Source organism: Macaca mulatta, chromosome 4 (assembly GCF_049350105.2).
Source record: "Macaca mulatta isolate MMU2019108-1 chromosome 4, T2T-MMU8v2.0, whole genome shotgun sequence".
Classification (NCBI taxonomy): domain Eukaryota; kingdom Metazoa; phylum Chordata; class Mammalia; order Primates; family Cercopithecidae; genus Macaca; species Macaca mulatta.
The window spans coordinates 18,391,183-18,408,131 of record NC_133409.1 but is presented as its reverse complement, the minus strand read 5'-3'; the positions used below and the strand labels follow the sequence as shown (position 1 = coordinate 18,408,131).

The following is a 16,949-nucleotide window of genomic DNA, read 5'->3' as shown; positions in this document are numbered from 1 at the left end:
GAGGGAATTACTCTCATATTTCTATTATTTTTTACTTCCAGATGGAAATTCAATAAGGACAATTTCTGTCTCTTACTATTTCAACATCTCTCATATCAGAGAAAAATTGAAAATAAAATTCCAAATTAGTGCAAATACATTCCTGACTTTCATGAGTTCACTTTTGGTCACTTCTAAATCAGCATTCTATTTATTGGAACAGGTTGGTTCTTTCCACTTATTGGTGTTCTCTTTCCAAGGCTCAATAAAATTCCACAAAGCATCAACCTGAAGAATAACAGTCATGCAAAGAAGCTCATCATCACTGGTCATTAGAGAAATGCAAATCAAAATCACAATGAGATACCATATCACGACAGTTAGAATGGTGATTATTAAAAAGTCAGGAAACAACGGATGCTGGTGAGGCTGTGGAGAAATAGGAACACTTTTACACTATTGGGAGTATAAATTAGTTCAACCATTGTGGAAGACAGTGTGGTGATTCCTCAAGGATCTAGAACCAGAAATACCATTTGACCCAGCAATCCCATTACTGGGTATATACCCAAAGGATTATAAATCACTCTACTATAAAGACACATGCACACATATGTTTATTGCAGCACTATTTACAATAGCAAAGACTTGGAATCAACCCAAATGCCCATCAATGATAGACTGGATAAAGAAAATGTGGCACATATATACCATGGCATACTATGCAGCTATAAAAAAGAATGAGTTCATGTTCTTTGCAGGGACATGATGAAGCTGGAAACCATCATTCTCAACAAATTAATACAGGAACAGAAAACCAAACACTGCATGTTTTCATTCATAAGTGGGAGTAGGACAGTGAGAACACATGGACACAGGGAGGGGAACATCACACACCAGGGCCTGTTGGTGGGTTGAGGGCAAGGGGAGGGAGAGCATTAGCACAAATACCTAATGTATGTGGGGCTTGAAACCTAGATGATGGGTTGATAGGTACAGCAAACCACCATGGCACATGTATCAAATAGGCACATGTATACCTATATAACAAACCAGCAGGTTCTGCACATGTATCTCAGAACTTAAAGTAAAACAAAATAAAATAAAATAAAAAAAAACAGCCAAAAAAAAATTGACATAACAAAAAAAAAAAAAAGAAAGGAAATAGGCATATTTGTAGCCATGGACTATGCAAGAGTGGAGGACACAGTGTAAATTGTTCAGCTCTCTTGATTAAAATGCACATATATTGCATATAGCTGAGAATGTAAAGAAATGCAATCTACTTGTGGATCATCAATCTGGAATCACCCCTCATCACCTAGAGCCAGGTTTCTCAACCATAACACTATTGGCACTCTGGACCAGAATTTTTTTTGTTTTGTTTTGTTTTGTTTTTGCTTTAGGGGACTGTGCTATGTAGGCTGTTTATTTAGCAGCATCTTTTGTCTCTACCCCTAGGTGCCACAAGCAAACCCCTCTCATCCAGTTGTGACAAGCAAAAATATCTCCAGAGATTGTCAAATGCTTTCTGGGGGTGGGGGTTGGGGGTGGGGTGGGGAGAGTTGATAATCTAGAAGTTAAGTTCTATTTCTTTAAGTCTAGCATTGAAAGTCCTCTATGGTTTGGCCCAGTGTGGTGGCTCATGCCTGTAATCCCAGCACTTTGGGAGGCCTAAGTGGGTGGATCATGAGGTCAGGAGATCGAGACCATCCTGGCTAACACGGTGAAACCCCTTCTCTACTAAAAATACAAAAAAAGTTAGCCGGGTGTGGTGGCGGGCGCCTGTAGTCCCAGCTACTGGAGAGGCTGAGGCAGGAGAATGGCGTGAACCTGGGAGGCAGAGGTTGTAGTGACCCAAGATTGCGCCGCTGCACTCCAGCCTGGGCAACAGAGTGGGACTCCGTCTCGAAAAAAAAGAAAAAAAAAGTTTTAATAAACAAAATAAAAACGTATAGGTTTTATAGCATGGCCAAGATGGATTCTAGTCTTAGTAGTGCCACTTACATCAGCACTGTCCAATAGAAATATGAGATATATGTGCAAATTTAATAGTTTCTAGTAGCCACATTAGACAAGTAAAAATAAAAGGTGAATTTAATTTGATTAACATTTATGATGTAGCCCATTACATCCAAAACGTTATCATTTCCATATGTAATCACCATGAATGATGAAAGAGGTATTGTACATTCTTTTATCTATACCAAGCCTTTATAATCTGGTGTATATTTTACTCTTACACACATCTCAGCACAGAATAGGCATATTTCAATGCTCAGTGTGCTAGTGGCTGCTGACTTGCACAGCATGACCTTACATCTATTTTTCCACCTCATGGATGCTGTTGTGTTTAAACTGCTTTATCATCAAAACCAAACCCAACTTTCTCCCCATACACCTGCTTCTTCTAGCTCCCCATCTGGACTAAGGCCAGCAGCATCCATTTGAGCCAGAGGCCCCTGCAGCATCTTGGCTTGGTCCCCATCTTGGCTTTTGTTCACACATCCACATCCAAAAGATCTCCAACCTCTGTCGATTTTAACACATATTTTCTCAAAAGACTTATTTTCGATAATCCCATGGGCATAACCTCACTTCAGGTTCCAAAGGACTTCGTACCCCACTTCCCTCACTGCAGCCTCTTGCCTGTCCACCCATTCTCCACACTGCTGTCCATGCAACACGGGAGCACAGACCTAACTGTGCCATTCCTCAAACCTCCCACAGATTTCAGGAATCAAATCTAACCTCCGGCCCTGTGTTCAACGAAGCAACCAAGTGCGTGCAATCATTCTTCCAGCCTTCTCCTTCCAGTTTCCCCATGCACACCTTATTTCCAGTGTTGCAGACCACTCTCTGTCTCCTAAGGACTCTGCACTTAATTCAGTTTTGCTTGGGGCTTTGTCCCTCTGTCTGGGAAGTTCTTTACCCTCTTTTCCCCTTCTTTGCTTGTTGAGCTCTTACTTTACTTTTATGACAAATGGAAACTCCTCTGAGAGGAATTTTTACTTTTATGACAAATGAAAACTCCTCTAAGAGGCTCTGCAGGCTTGGTCTTCCTCTCTCCTTTCCACATCCTTTGTGCCCTCGTGTGTGTGTGTGTGTGTGTCAAAGAACATTGGTACTCAACTTCTGATGCACTAGGAAATTCATCTTCTGATCCTTTCTATTCCCCCTTCTGCTCTGTTAACACTAGCAAAACAAATTATTTCCTTTCTTTAGTGAATTAATTTAGAGAGAATTGTTCACTTATTCAACAGGCAAGTGTCCTTTAAAAATAAAAGGGCCCCCTCATCGCCTTAGTATGTGTCACCACAACAAAAGCGTGTACATTTCTTTTTGTTAATATAAGTAGAAGAGTAGATTGTATTAAAAATACATGTATGTGCTTATTTGTTTTCAATATGCACAAATTTTATTCATCTTTGTGACCCAGGATTCAGAATCCAGAAGTAGGACTAGACTATAATAGGAATGCCGCAAATGTCTCTTTTGAGTTGACATCACTATTTCTGGCCCGTGAGATTCAAAATGAGTCATGGTCTGTCGGGTTTCCTCTTCATCCTTGAATCCGAAACACATCGTCCACTCTCAGAGTCAGGAGTCCAGACACACCGACATGCTCTAACACCTACACCAGGACAGGCACAAGGACAGGCGCAGATATACAGATGCAGGTGCACAGGCATAGAGGGGGTAACTTGTTAAAAACTAAACCTACCTTGAGCAACTTTTTCATAACTCTGGCTAGAAAGAAACTATGAAGCTCTCCAATACCCAGTTTTAGAAAATATTGTAAAGCACAGTTTTAATCAAATTTTTAGAAAAGTGTTATTAATAAATTGAAATATTGACTCTTTGGAATTTTAACTTTTCCAATTTCCCAGGTTCAAAGTTTGGTGCTGAACAATATACAGTAAAATAACCAAGTCAACTAGGAGAAGAAGAAATGGGGGGTCATTGAAAAATATCACATATAATTATAAATTTTAGTTATTTCTGTACCCAACTATTTGTATTATTTAATTATTGTCAATGATATTTTTAGAAATTGGGTTTGGGAACTGGCAGTATCCGGTAGTATATTTTAAAAGAGAAATAGGATTAAGTAGCTTGCAACTTGCTCCCAGGTAGTTTGGTGATGGGACATGTTGATGACATTTAGCTGGGTACATCCAGCTAGAGTGAAAACAAAACACAAAGGTAAAATTGTCATCTGAAAAGGATATTTTCATTCTTTGAAAACATTCCTGTGGCTAAGGCTAAAATTAATGCACTGGAGGTTTTCTTTAAATAGAAATTCTTAATAATATTTGAGCAGCTGGTGCAGTAGATGTCAATGTACAACCCTCACGACTTTATGTTGTTTTTGGGGGTTACAATTAGCCCTTTATTAAAATATGAAGAAGAAAAGGGTATAATATTCAATTAATAGTGATTTTTTTCCACACAGCATAAATTCATATTTTTTTAAATTTAGAAATACATGTTAAATATCAATCTCTTATGCTTGAAATTAGTAAAAGTCAGGAATGAATGTATAAAAGACGTTCTCAGTTTGGGTCCTGAATTCTCTTTTGCCATTAGCATTTTCAAGGCTTTGTTTGTTTGTTTGTTTGTTTTTTGTACACATCTACCACCCAGACGTAACATCTCACTTGACCCAAATTCAGGACCCAGTTCTTTCAAAAGAGCCACGGAAGGTTGTTTCTTATCTGCACATTGATGTAAGCACTGCTTCATGTAAATGGTAATTACTTCTATGTGGCACCAATTCCTAGTTACTTGCTTTTGACTGGAGAACAAAGACACAAAAACACACAAAGGCACAATCTAGGTGGGGTTGCTGGGTTCAAGGACTTTTGAAAAAATCAGGCCCAAAGGGGTATTGTTATTTGATTCCTTGGTTTGCTTGTTTTACCTCTAGACATTGTGACGTCAAAAAAAGATTGGGAGAAATGGAGGATGGTACTAACATTACTGAATTTATGTCATGTTAAGCACCATGTCAGGTTTTTTACATGAATTATTTCAATGTATAAAAATTTTATGGGTTAAGTATTATTTTTAGCCCCATCTTCAACTCTAATAATAAATAAAATGAGCTTTGGAAATGGTGTCACTTGTCTAAGGTCCCAGAGCTAATATGTTTTAGAGCTGGGATTCAGCTCATTGTCCCTACTGGAGCATATGACCTCCCATCATGCCAAGACTGAGTCACACAATGGAATAAATTATGTGCAGTTCACAAACTGTTAATTTAAGCAAATGTAAGTAGACACACACAATGGGGGCTTGTACCAGCTCAGAAGAGCTGATAGTTAAATTTTCAAGTGCCAGTTGTTATACATAGACATTAATACAAATTAAATTCTATAAACTTAAAATTTAATAAATTCTGTTTTTAGAAGGTAATAAAATTCAAAACTTATATCTCCCCCATTACTTTTCTCTATTTTATCATTGTATGTGTTCTTGAGGTTATTAATGTCTATTGGGTGGAAAAACCATATAATGATGTGCAACTCCACATTTAATGGCTTTCCCTTGTTGCTTGAAATTGTCCCCCACCCCAGGAGAGCAAATTGTTCATGTTTACCAGCACACCACTGTGCATAGCTCTTATAAATAATGTGCATACTTCGATTGTTTTATGGTTTCTCTTTGTATGAATTCATGAACATTCAACACATATTTACTTAGAACTCACTGTGTGCCAAGTATTGCTGGACACACTTCCACAAGCATTATCTTGTTTATATCTCTTAAAACAGCTTAGAGGTAGATCTCATTGTTTTTATTTTACAGATTAAAAATTCGGATTTAAAGCAGTTGAGTAACTTTTCTAAGGTCACAGAGCTAGTAAGTAGTGGAGCACAGGCTTGACTCCACGTTGTGTGAATCTGTCCTTAACACCACAGCTGCAATGACTGACTGTGTAAAGAGCCCAGGACAGGATTATAGTCAAGAGAAAACATTCTATTGAGGCTCTGCTGCTCCTTCGCCTGTTTTACTACCACTATATTCATTTGAGTAAACAATCAACATATCCATTTGAATGCAACATGACAGTCAATAATGTTGAATAGAAAAATGAAGGCTAGAGTAGAGGATAAGAGGAGCTGAGGGAGAAAAGGTAAAAACAAGTGGCCATTCAGACTAGCTGTGTCATGCAAGGAAAAGATTTGTAATGTCCCTGTACCAAAAACTGGGTGACATTCAGACTAGCTGTGTCATGCAAGGAAAAGATTTTTAATGTTCCTGTACCACAAACTGGGTGATCCAGTTGCAACATTCTGAACACACAGTTTTCCCAGTAAGAATTTTATTAAGAAGAAAAAGAGCTGATGACACCTTTTTTTTTTTTAAGCACAGTAAGGCAGTCTTCATTCAGGACCTTCATGGTAGATATTGAGACCACTGCAATGGGATTTTGCAGTTGGGGAGAGAGATTGGACTAGAAACTGATTACAGCTTGGGCAAAGTAGGAATTTATAGCCAAGGAGCAGGGTAGGGGTCAGTGTTGGAAAATTACTGAGAGGAAACATCAGGGGTAAGAGCAATTCTGGTTAAACTAACCTAACAGGATTCTTGCTGAAGACAAGTCAAGGTGATTAGACATCACCTGGAGGATGACAGAGGATAAGAAGGCTGATCAAACACTGAGGATGATCAGATATTGAGGCTGTGGGAAGGATTCTTTCAAATTTGATAGGGTTCTTTGCTCATACTGGATTTTACAAGGAAGTACATAGATGAGCCTAGGAAAGGTTCAGGAGTTTGACCAAGCAGAGAATCTTTGTCAGTCTCATACTCTTGTCCTTTGAACACCCTAAGCCCATTTCCTCATTTGGTTGACTTGCGGTTCATTATAGTACCTATTCTAGAGTTGATTATGGTATGGAATGCTCAGCTGTTACTTGGTAATATAGAGTCAAAGTCAAGGTACGTACGTGTGTATATAATATATATAATACGTTATATGTATTTTCTAATATATCTTTCAAAGTAGAAATTTTAGAGGTGCTGAAATGGAAAATCTTAGTTTTTATAATTTCCAGAAAGCAATTTCATAGGTCAAAAACACAAACCCCAGAATCTCGGTAGTTTAATACAACCCCACTGAGTGAACAAGGTTTTCTGCTTGCTCACATCATAATCTGAGGCAAGTCAGGTGTTAGTGGTTTGGTGGTTCTCCAGTGACGTCTCAGGAATCCAGATGCTTCAGTTTTCCAATGACTCCATTTCAGAGTTCTTCACTTCCAGCCAAGGCATCAGTGGAGAATTGGCATCTGTTCTTAGCTGCTTCAGATCAGACTTCAATTCGCATTCTTATCATTGGGCTTCAGTTAACTGCACACTTAACTGCAAGGGAGACTGGAAAATGTCAGGAAGCATGCGGACAATTGGTCCCAGGGACGGTCTCTTCTGTGTTCCTATAGGATACAAAGCTTTCTTTTATTCCGTCCGCTCTTATTTTACTCTCTAGTCAAAGTAGATTTCTCTCTGCCAAATACAGCAGAAGAAATGAAGCGTGACTCATTAAGAATATATCTATTCTTTTTCCTAATGGCAAGATTTAGACAATGCAATTTGAAATCAAGTTGACAGAGAATAGTCAGTGTCGTTGAGCTGCTTCGCTTGCAGAGCGTTCTCAAAAAGGAGGCTGTCAAATTTTTCATTATGTTTGCTCCTTAGCATTAAAATCAGAGAACTCCAAAAGAACATTAGAGAAATTTGTCATGGTATTTTTATATATCAGTCAATAAACCATGCCATTTACTGAAGCTTAACTTTCTTCTTTGTGTATTTTATGTAAATTTCTTGCTTTAATTGGCAACATTAAAAATATTATATGAGAGTATTAACTTACTCATTTTAAATGTTTACTCATTTAAAAGTGGGCTCTTGGACATTGTCTTGTTAGAATTCCCAAGGCCCAGTGTAAAATTTGGCATTATAAATTAATGTGCGGTCTTAAAACAGCCACTCCTCTAGAGTAGCTAAACCATCATCAAATATTAATACAGGGTTTATGTGACCATTTCTGATTTTTGTCTCAAATCTCACACCAAGCCAGTTAAAAGATACAGAATGATTTGCCAGGAACTAAGAGAGTTCCTGTAACTCAGTACTTTCAAAGCTAAAACCAGGAAAATTCTAGACAAACCACAATGGTCACACTCAGTGTTCTTCCTTGAAACACAGTTTTAGTTTCTTGTAATTGACTTTGTATTTTTATCTCAGGTTTTATTCCCTGTTCTATGAATGAGAAAAAGACACTATAATGTAGTATTCAGGCATCTACAAGAAAAAGAAAACAGACCATCCAAATGAATTTCTGATAAGTATGTTTGGGAAAATGAAGGTTTCATCTTGGAAGAGAAAATTCGCCATAAATCTCAGTCTCAGTGGAGGAAGTATTCCGTTTTCACAATTAGGTCTTTATACCTAAATATTTTCTCACTTGATTTTAAATTAATTTTAAATTTCAGATTAATTTGGCATAGCAAGAAAAGCAAATAACAACACAAAGAGAGGAACTTTTGACCTGGCAACCCAAGCTCATAGCATCCAAACTCTCCATTTACCTTTTGATGATAGCTAGCTTGCTGCAATTTTCTTTTTTAGTACCCTCAACAGATGAGATGAAAAGGTGAAAATGCTGGTGTGACATTTAAAAGTTATGATTTTGGCAAGTTTGCTTAAGACAAACATGCTTTGCTTTTAAAATGACCTCTTCTTCTCTTTTTGGTAAACATTTGTGGCCAGGTGCGGTGGCTCACACCTGTAATCCTAGCACTTTGGGAGGCTGAGGCGGGTGGATCACCTGAGGTCAGGAGTTTGAGACCAGCCTAGCCAACACTGCGAAACCTCGTCTCTACGAAAAATACAAAAATTAGCTGGCCATGGTGGTGGGCACCTATAATTCCAGCTACTTGGGAGGCTAAAGCAGTAGAATAGCTTGAACCTGGGGGCAGAGGTTGCAGTGAGCTGAGATCACAGCACTGCACTCCAGCCTGGGTGACAGAGCAAGACTCTGCCTCAAAACAAAACAAAACGAAAATTGCATTACTCTTAATATTCTGTTTCTTATATGGAACTTAAGGTTTTGCTGTTGTTTTATTGTCCTTCCCTGGCACTGCTCTGTAGAAATTCACTGACATGTTATTCTCCCTCTGCAAACACGTGGCACTGCGATAGAAAGATAAAATGTAAAATGAAGTCACAAGGAAGTCCAATTCACTTCCAAACAGTGAAGAGAGGAAAGAAAAGTTAGATTTTAGAAAGTGGCTTGTGATCCTTAGGTACAGTTAAGTGAGACTGAGAATGAAGTCAACCTAGAGAAAAGCAGAGTTGAGACATGGAAAGAAAGAGAATGTGAACTACTGATGGCATGTGGTGGTGGTGGTGCAGGGAGGACAGCTAGAGAGATCAAGCCAGGATTATATCCTTTGTGACCTTGGATCTAGCCATGACTAATGTATCCCCTGGAACTTTTCAGATAATGCATATCCATATCCCCTTTGTTCTTAAGTCAGTTTATTTTCCAACAGAAAGTCTCCAACTGAAGGAAAGGTAGCATCTTGAAAATTGTTTGTATTTTTATGGCTCCTCAGGACTGTGAGCCCTGTTAAGTGACACCATCTCAATTTTGTTCCCTTGAAATGCAAATACTTATTTATTTATTTATTTATTTAGTCATTCAGCAAGTGTTGATTGAGTGCTTCCAAGAGGTGGAGAGAAAGGGGGAGGGGGATGAAGGGCACAGGCTCTGGGGTGGAAGTTCCTCCACTTCTATAATGCCCTGACCTTCCCATTCTTCTGTCACTTAACTCATAAGATTGTTTTGAAGATTAAATCAAGTTTACATCTTTAATATTTAAATGTTAAAAATAGCAGGTACTTTATAACTTTTAGCAATCATTACAATTGGTATCACTACTATTGATACTATCTTTCAAATGTAGGTACAAAGTCTTTTGCAAGGTGCTCTATGATGTAAGTGGGGAAGGGCAGGAGAAGGTAATTTTACAACAAGGAATTGTCAGAGTGGGTTGTAAATAAACACACACTTACTTTATGTGTCATAGTAATGAGTATTTTAAAAATATTTAGGGTATTTAAAAAACTAGAATTTTTCAAAATGTATTCAAATATGACCTATATAAATAAAAAGATTTTAAAAAGCAATGTGTAGTGCTTGTTATTTTAAAATAATCATGACTTTATTTTCCTTCTTATTTTATATAAAAGATAGCAAATTATACTCATTGTTCCATAGCTTTCATTTTCATTTAACATCCATGACATGACAGAAAGTTGCCTTGATTTTTATTTTACAGCTGCTTTGTATTTAACTGATTGGAAGCAACCTAACCTGTATAACCTATGTGCTGTAGATGGCCATTTGGGTTGTACCTGAACTTAGGCTATTCCAGACAATTCTATAACGAGTCATCTTCTATGCATGTCATTTGCACATGTACTAATATAGCTCTGGAAAATGGTATTGCTTTGTCTAAGAGTATATGCATTTGTAATACGGATAAGTATTGCCTACTTGTCCTCCATAGGATACCTGACCAGTAATGAATGAGGATGTTTATTTGCTGATAGTGATTCCAAAAGTGCTAATCAAAATTTCAAATGCTTTCCCTTTTGACAGGTGAAAAGGGTGCCACATTTTAGATTGTGTCTTTATTTCTTTAATTGCAGCTAAAGTTGAGCATCTTTTTGTATGTTTAAGAGTCACTGTAGTTCCTTTTCTGTAAACTAGTCTACTCTGACCAGTTTCTACTGGTTGTTGGTCTTTACTTTTTCCAGGAGGTGTTTTATTTATTTATTTATTTATTTATTTATTTATTTTAATTTAGGAGATTAACACAGTCTATAACAGAACAGCAAACAGATTTTTTGTTTGGTTGGTTGTTTGGTTTCTTTTGTCCACAAAGTAGATTTTTCTTGCATAATACAAAATTTATAAATCAAATTTAAAAATTTTTCCTTTTGTAGTTTATGGGTTATTTCCAGTCAATTTGAATGGTCCTTACCTCTGTAGAGGTATAAAAAGGTAAAATTTTCTTTTGGTATTCTTGTGCTTTAATGTTTTTCACATTCAAATTATTGTATGTTAGGTATTGAACCTGATGTACAGTGGGAAGGACATAACCATCTCAGTATCATTTATTGAATTGCTACATTTAGTATAAAATGAATTACTATTTGTGTTTCAATCTATTTCAGGACCTTCTATTTTTGTTGCATTTTAAAAAATAGCTTAGAGGAGTGTGGTTTTTAATAGTAAAGCTTCAAACACCCCAGCACTGGGCATGGCTTGGAGTTGAAGTAGCAAGGATGGGTATGTGTCCCCCATGAAGCTTCACATGGCAAAGTGGATGAGCAAAGCGACCATCAAACAGAAGAGACCGGTGGCCTCAGTCAGAGCAAACCCCAGGATGGCACAGGAAAAGAGCTCCTGCTTTGGAGATGGGTCCTGGCATAGCCAATCATCCAGCAACCAAACGCTCTTCCAATGCTGTACCCTGAACCAGTCACACCAACTGTGGTGGTCTTAGCACCAATAAGCTTGCCACTGTGTTTCCCAGGAGACAATGTGGGTCTGGAATTCCCGTCTGGCCACCTGGAGTAGGAAGCTGCTGAAGGAAGGCTTTTGAGATGTCTTTGCCTACTCAAGAAGGAGGCAGATAGAGGCCTGATTAGACCTCTGGTAAAACAGTGAATCAGAGCTGGAGAAATGAGTAGCATCTCAGTGTTTGCATCGGTTCAACATGCATTCCCACTGCCCTGCTGCCCTGTGCGGCCCCCAGGGCTCACCACTCTCCCATTAGTCTTTCTTAGCCCATGTGTCAGTATGCAGCTGTTTAAAATGGTAAATATTTCTAACCTATTTAAATATTTAGTTGGCTTAGTATCTGCTCATTGTTTTTCACTTTCAGAGCTTTATTGGCCTCTCATCTAACTTTTCATGTAAACTTTAAAATCATCTTGTCTAGTCACATTCTACCCACAAAAAAAGGTGATATTTTTATTAGTATGTCATTAAATTTAGAAATTAACTTTTGGAGAATCCATATCTTTACAATGCAAGGGCGTCCTGTCCAAGAACACAGTGTGTCTTTCTATTTGCTTAAATCTACTTTGGGATCTTTCAGAGTTTTAAAATATTGATTCATAGAGGTATTATTCAGTCTTGTTAGGTTTATTTCTAAGCATTTTTCTTTTTCTGTTGCATTTGTGAATGAGGGATAGTGTCATTTTGGGTTTTCCAAGCATACAGTCATATATCTACAAATAGCTATTATATTAGATTCTTTGTATGTTGAAAACCAAATTATTTTTAAAATTGTATACTTGTAAATTCTTTCTCTTCTCAGTATTGATTAGTACCTCTAGTACAATATTAAATAATGAGTTAAGGAAATCTTTGTCTTGTTTCCAACCTGTAGTAGATTATACACAAATGAGCTGGTTAAATAGTCTTTAAGAATACCTTTGTGTCTGATGCTAGAGTTTGAAGCCCACAAAGCAGGCAGTTAGGAAGGGAAGATGGATGTAAGGAAGAGAGTGAGGATAAGCTAGAACTAACACTCGTGAGGATGGATTACAACACATGCCAATTCTCAGGAGGTGCTGGAAGCCTTCACCTCACAGTTAAACAGATAACTGCCCCAGGAGTCAGAGAAGCTGAAGGTCAATCCAGGGGAAGGTGAAGTAGTTGCAGTATTGGCTACTGTTCCATGCCAGTGCAATCAGCCAGCATACCAGTACAACATGTATGAACTACAGAATGGCTGCTGCTCCATTTCTGCCCTCCAAATCTTACACAAGAATCTGTCTGTGACCCACCTTAACTGGAAACCTACATGGAAGGGAATTTTGGGAAATCAGTTGGTTTAGACAAAGCTAGTATCACATTATAAAGTGACTATACTAATTTAATGGGCCTTTTCTAACATTTTGTTTCATTAAGAATGCTACTTCCTACATCATACTTTTTAAAAAACAGATAAGAATTGTTCTTTTTTTGTTCAAATGTATATTTAGCATTTATTGACATAATAATAAGCTATTTATCTTTGATCTTTTAATGTGGTGAAAATACATAAATAGATTTTAGATACTGAATTATTCTTAGATTCTTGGAATAAACTCCATTTATCATGTCAATTATTCTTTTAAACGTACTACTGAATTCTGTTTGCTGATATTTTACTTAGAAGTTTTAATTTACAAAGCTAACAAATGAAATTTTTCTATAGATTTTCTATCTTTTCTGGGGTATATTTTAGTAAATTTTATCTAGGTTTTCAAAACTTTTATATAGAGTTGGCCAAAAGAACTTTACATTTATCTCCTAATATTCTCTATTTCTACAGTTATTTTCTTCTTATTTCTTATTTTATTTGTAATTTTTCCCCTCTGCATCTTTTTTTGGACTTAAGTTATCTGGGAGATTTTGTTGTTTTCCTCCATTTTTGATGGATTTTCCAATAAGTCTGCTTGAGATTTACCTGTTAGTTCCATGATTTTTATATTTTCTGGGTTTTTTTTGTTACTTCCTGTATCTTTAAAACTTAGTCCCTCCTCTGCTTTCCTTCCATCTTTTTTCTACTTTTATAGATTGAATGTTTCTTAACTTTTTTATTATTTTATTATTTTACTTTTATTTTAGGTGTGGGGGTACATGTGAAGGCTTGTTACATCGGTAAATAATGTGTCCCAGGGGTTTGTTGTACATATTATTTCACCACCCAAGTATTTAGCCCACCCTCAAGTAGACCCCAGTGTTTGTTGTTTCCTTTGTGTTTATAAGTTCTCATCACTTAGCTCCCACTTACAAGTGAGAATATATGGTGTTTAGTTTTCTTTTCCTATGTTAGTTTGCTAAGGATGATAGCCTCCAACTCCATTCATGTTCCTGCAAAAGACATGATCTTGTTCTTTTTTATGACTGCATAACATCCCATGGTGGACATGTACCATATTTTCTTTACCCAGTCTATCATTGATCGGCATTTAGGTTGATTCTTGTCTTCGCTATTGTGACTAGTGCTGCAATGAACATTAGCATGTATGTGTCTTTATGATAGAATGCTTTATATTCCTCTGGGCGTGTATACCCAGTACTGGGATTGCTGGGTAGAATGGTAGTTCTGCTTTTAACTCTTTGAAGAATTAGGATACTGCTTTCCACAACGGTTAAAGTAATTTACACTCCCACCAACAGTGTATACATTTTCCCTTTTCTCTGCAACCTCGCTAGCATCTGTTACTTTTGACTTTTTAATAATAGCCATTGGGATTGGTATGTGATGATATCTTATGGTTTTGATTTGCATTCTGTAACGATCAGTGATATTGAACTTTCTTCATATGGTTGGCTGCATGTATGTCTTCTTTTGAGAAGTGTCTGTTCATGCCCTTTGCCCACTTTTTAATAGGGTTGTTTGTTTTTCTCTTGTAAATTTGTTTAAGTTCTTCATAGATGCTGGATATTAGACCTTTGTCAAATGCATAGTTTGAGATAGTTTTTCCCATTCTGTAGGTTGTCTGTTTACTATGTTGATAGTTCTTTTGCTGGGCAGATGCAGAAGCTTTTAAGTTTAATTAGATCCCACTGTTAATTTTTGCTTTTGTTATAATTGCTTTTAGAGTCTTTTTCATGAAAACTTTGTACATGCCTATGTTCAGGATGGTATTACCTCGGTTGTCTTCCAGAGTTTTTGTAGTTTTGGGTTTTACATTTAAGTCTTTAATCCATCTTGAATTGATTTTTGTATATGGTGTAAGGAAGGGGTCCAGCTTCAATCATCTGCGTATGGCTAGCCAGTTATCTCAGCACCATTTATTGAATAGGGAATCTTTTCCCCATTGCTTGTTTTTGTCAGCTTTGTCAAAGATTAGATGGTTGTAGATGGCAGCCTTATTTCTGGGTTCTCTATTCTGTTCTATTGGCTTGGCTCTTTTTAAATTCTTTTTTCTTGAGGTAATATCTAGGTCCACAAGTTTCCCTTTGAGTGTTTCTTTATTGTTTCCCACAGTTCCGTTACGTAGTGTTTTACTTATCATGTTTCCTAAACATACTGAGATTTCGGTTTATATTTTTTCTGATAAAATTTTTTTCAGTGTCCACGTGAAAGGGCCTTTTGGTTTTCAGTTTTTGTTACTTGCGTATTTTTCTATGCGTTGTAATTGAGGAACATTGTCTATACTATTTATCCTTTTGTAAATTATTGATATGTTCTGATTTTTGTTCATTTTGTAATTGTTTCATGGACTCTTGAAAAAATTTCTATTTTCAGGATGGTGTTTGAATTTCATCAATAAGATAAACTATTTCAATTACACAATTTAGGTTTTCTATAAATATTCTTATATTTTGTTAAGGTGATTGCTAGAGACTTAAAATCAGGTGAACTAAAGACCTCTTCTATTAGTTTTTAAAAATCTATTTTTCTAGTTTACCCTGTAATTTATGTTGCATGAATATTGATGATATATTACTTGGTGGAATGTCATATCTCTACCTTAAATTATACTCTTTAGAATTATAACGTGCCATTATTTACCTTGTTAATTCTTTTTTGACTTACATTCTACTATTTTTTTTTTTTTTTTGAGACCTCTGTCGCACAGGCTGGAGTGCAGTGGCCCGCGATCTCGGCTCACTGCAAGCTCCGCCTCCCAGGTTCACGCCATTCTCCTGCCTCAGCCTCCCGAGTATAGCTGGGACTACAGGCCCCTGCCACCACGACCTGCTAATTTTTTTGTATTTTTAGTAGAGATGGGGTTTCACCATGTTAGCCAGGATGGTCTCGATCTCCTGACCTCGTGATCCGCCCACCTCGGCCTCCCAAAGTGCTGGGATTACAAGCGTGAGCCACCGCACCTGGCCAACCTACATTCTACTATTAAGATTTTAATCTTTGCATCTTTAGTTCTCACTTGTCAAAGTTTGTCTATTCTTTTGTTATTCACCTTTCCAAATCACTTTGTTTTAGGTATATTTCTTTCTAATTACTTAAATGGACATACCTTCTTGATTCTGCTAACAAATAAATAATAAATCAATTATAAGTACAATTTGTTTTTGATGGAAATATACACCAAAAATGCCTCACTTCTCAGCCCCAGATGTTGTATGCACAATACAGTGCTTCTAAAGCTTTATCATGCATTGGAATCATCTGGGGGCGTGTTAAAACACAGATTGCTAGGCCCCACCACTGGAGTTTCTGATTCAGTAGGACTGGGGCAGTTCTAACAAGTTCACAGGTGATGCTAGTGTTGCTGTTACGAGGATCAGATTTTGAGAACCAATGGTACGATAAAGTAGAAAGACTAACCTATTGATCTATACCAAATTCAAAGACACTTTTGCTCTTCAAAACATCAATAACTCAAGGAAATAAGAGTCAGAGTTAATTGTAATGATATCTACTTTGATAAGAGGAACAGAGCCAAAAAGATAATAAGGAAGAGGTGTGTTTCTGATAACCTCTAAGTTTTTTATTTTAAGAGCTCACAGTCTTCTGGTTTCTGAGGGTCTTTAGCTCTGCTAGATTCTAGATGTTATACTGGCAGGCAGGGCCAGTTTCATGGCCATGGGACCTGTGCAGTTGCACTTGGTTTAATGGTCTTCTGTTTCTGTCTTACAATTCTTAATATCTGAACAAGAGGTCCTCACATTTTTGTTTTGCACTGGACCTCACAAATTATGTAGAAATGTCCTGTTAACAGTAACTGTATTTCACTGACATATCCCCAGTGCCTGGAAGACTGACTGGCATGTATTAGGTGCTAGATAAATATCTATTCGTTGGATGAATACTGTATCCATGGTCTCCTAAGTAATTGGATAAAGTATTTAGATACAGAACTGTGGTTCTTAAACTGTAACATATATAAAAATCCTCCAGGCAAACTTGGTTTGATTAAAGTAC

General features: G+C 37.0%; 1 long non-coding RNA gene and 1 pseudogene across 1 annotated transcript in view; both read right to left on the bottom strand.

Annotated features, from left to right (window-relative positions):
* LOC144340711 (uncharacterized) overlaps positions 1-16,949 on the bottom strand; it is a 44,698-nt gene that overhangs the window by 12,698 nt on the left and 15,051 nt on the right. The window lies entirely within an intron of this gene.
* LOC100427013 (ATP synthase F(0) complex subunit C1, mitochondrial pseudogene) lies at positions 11,366-12,092 on the bottom strand (annotated as a pseudogene).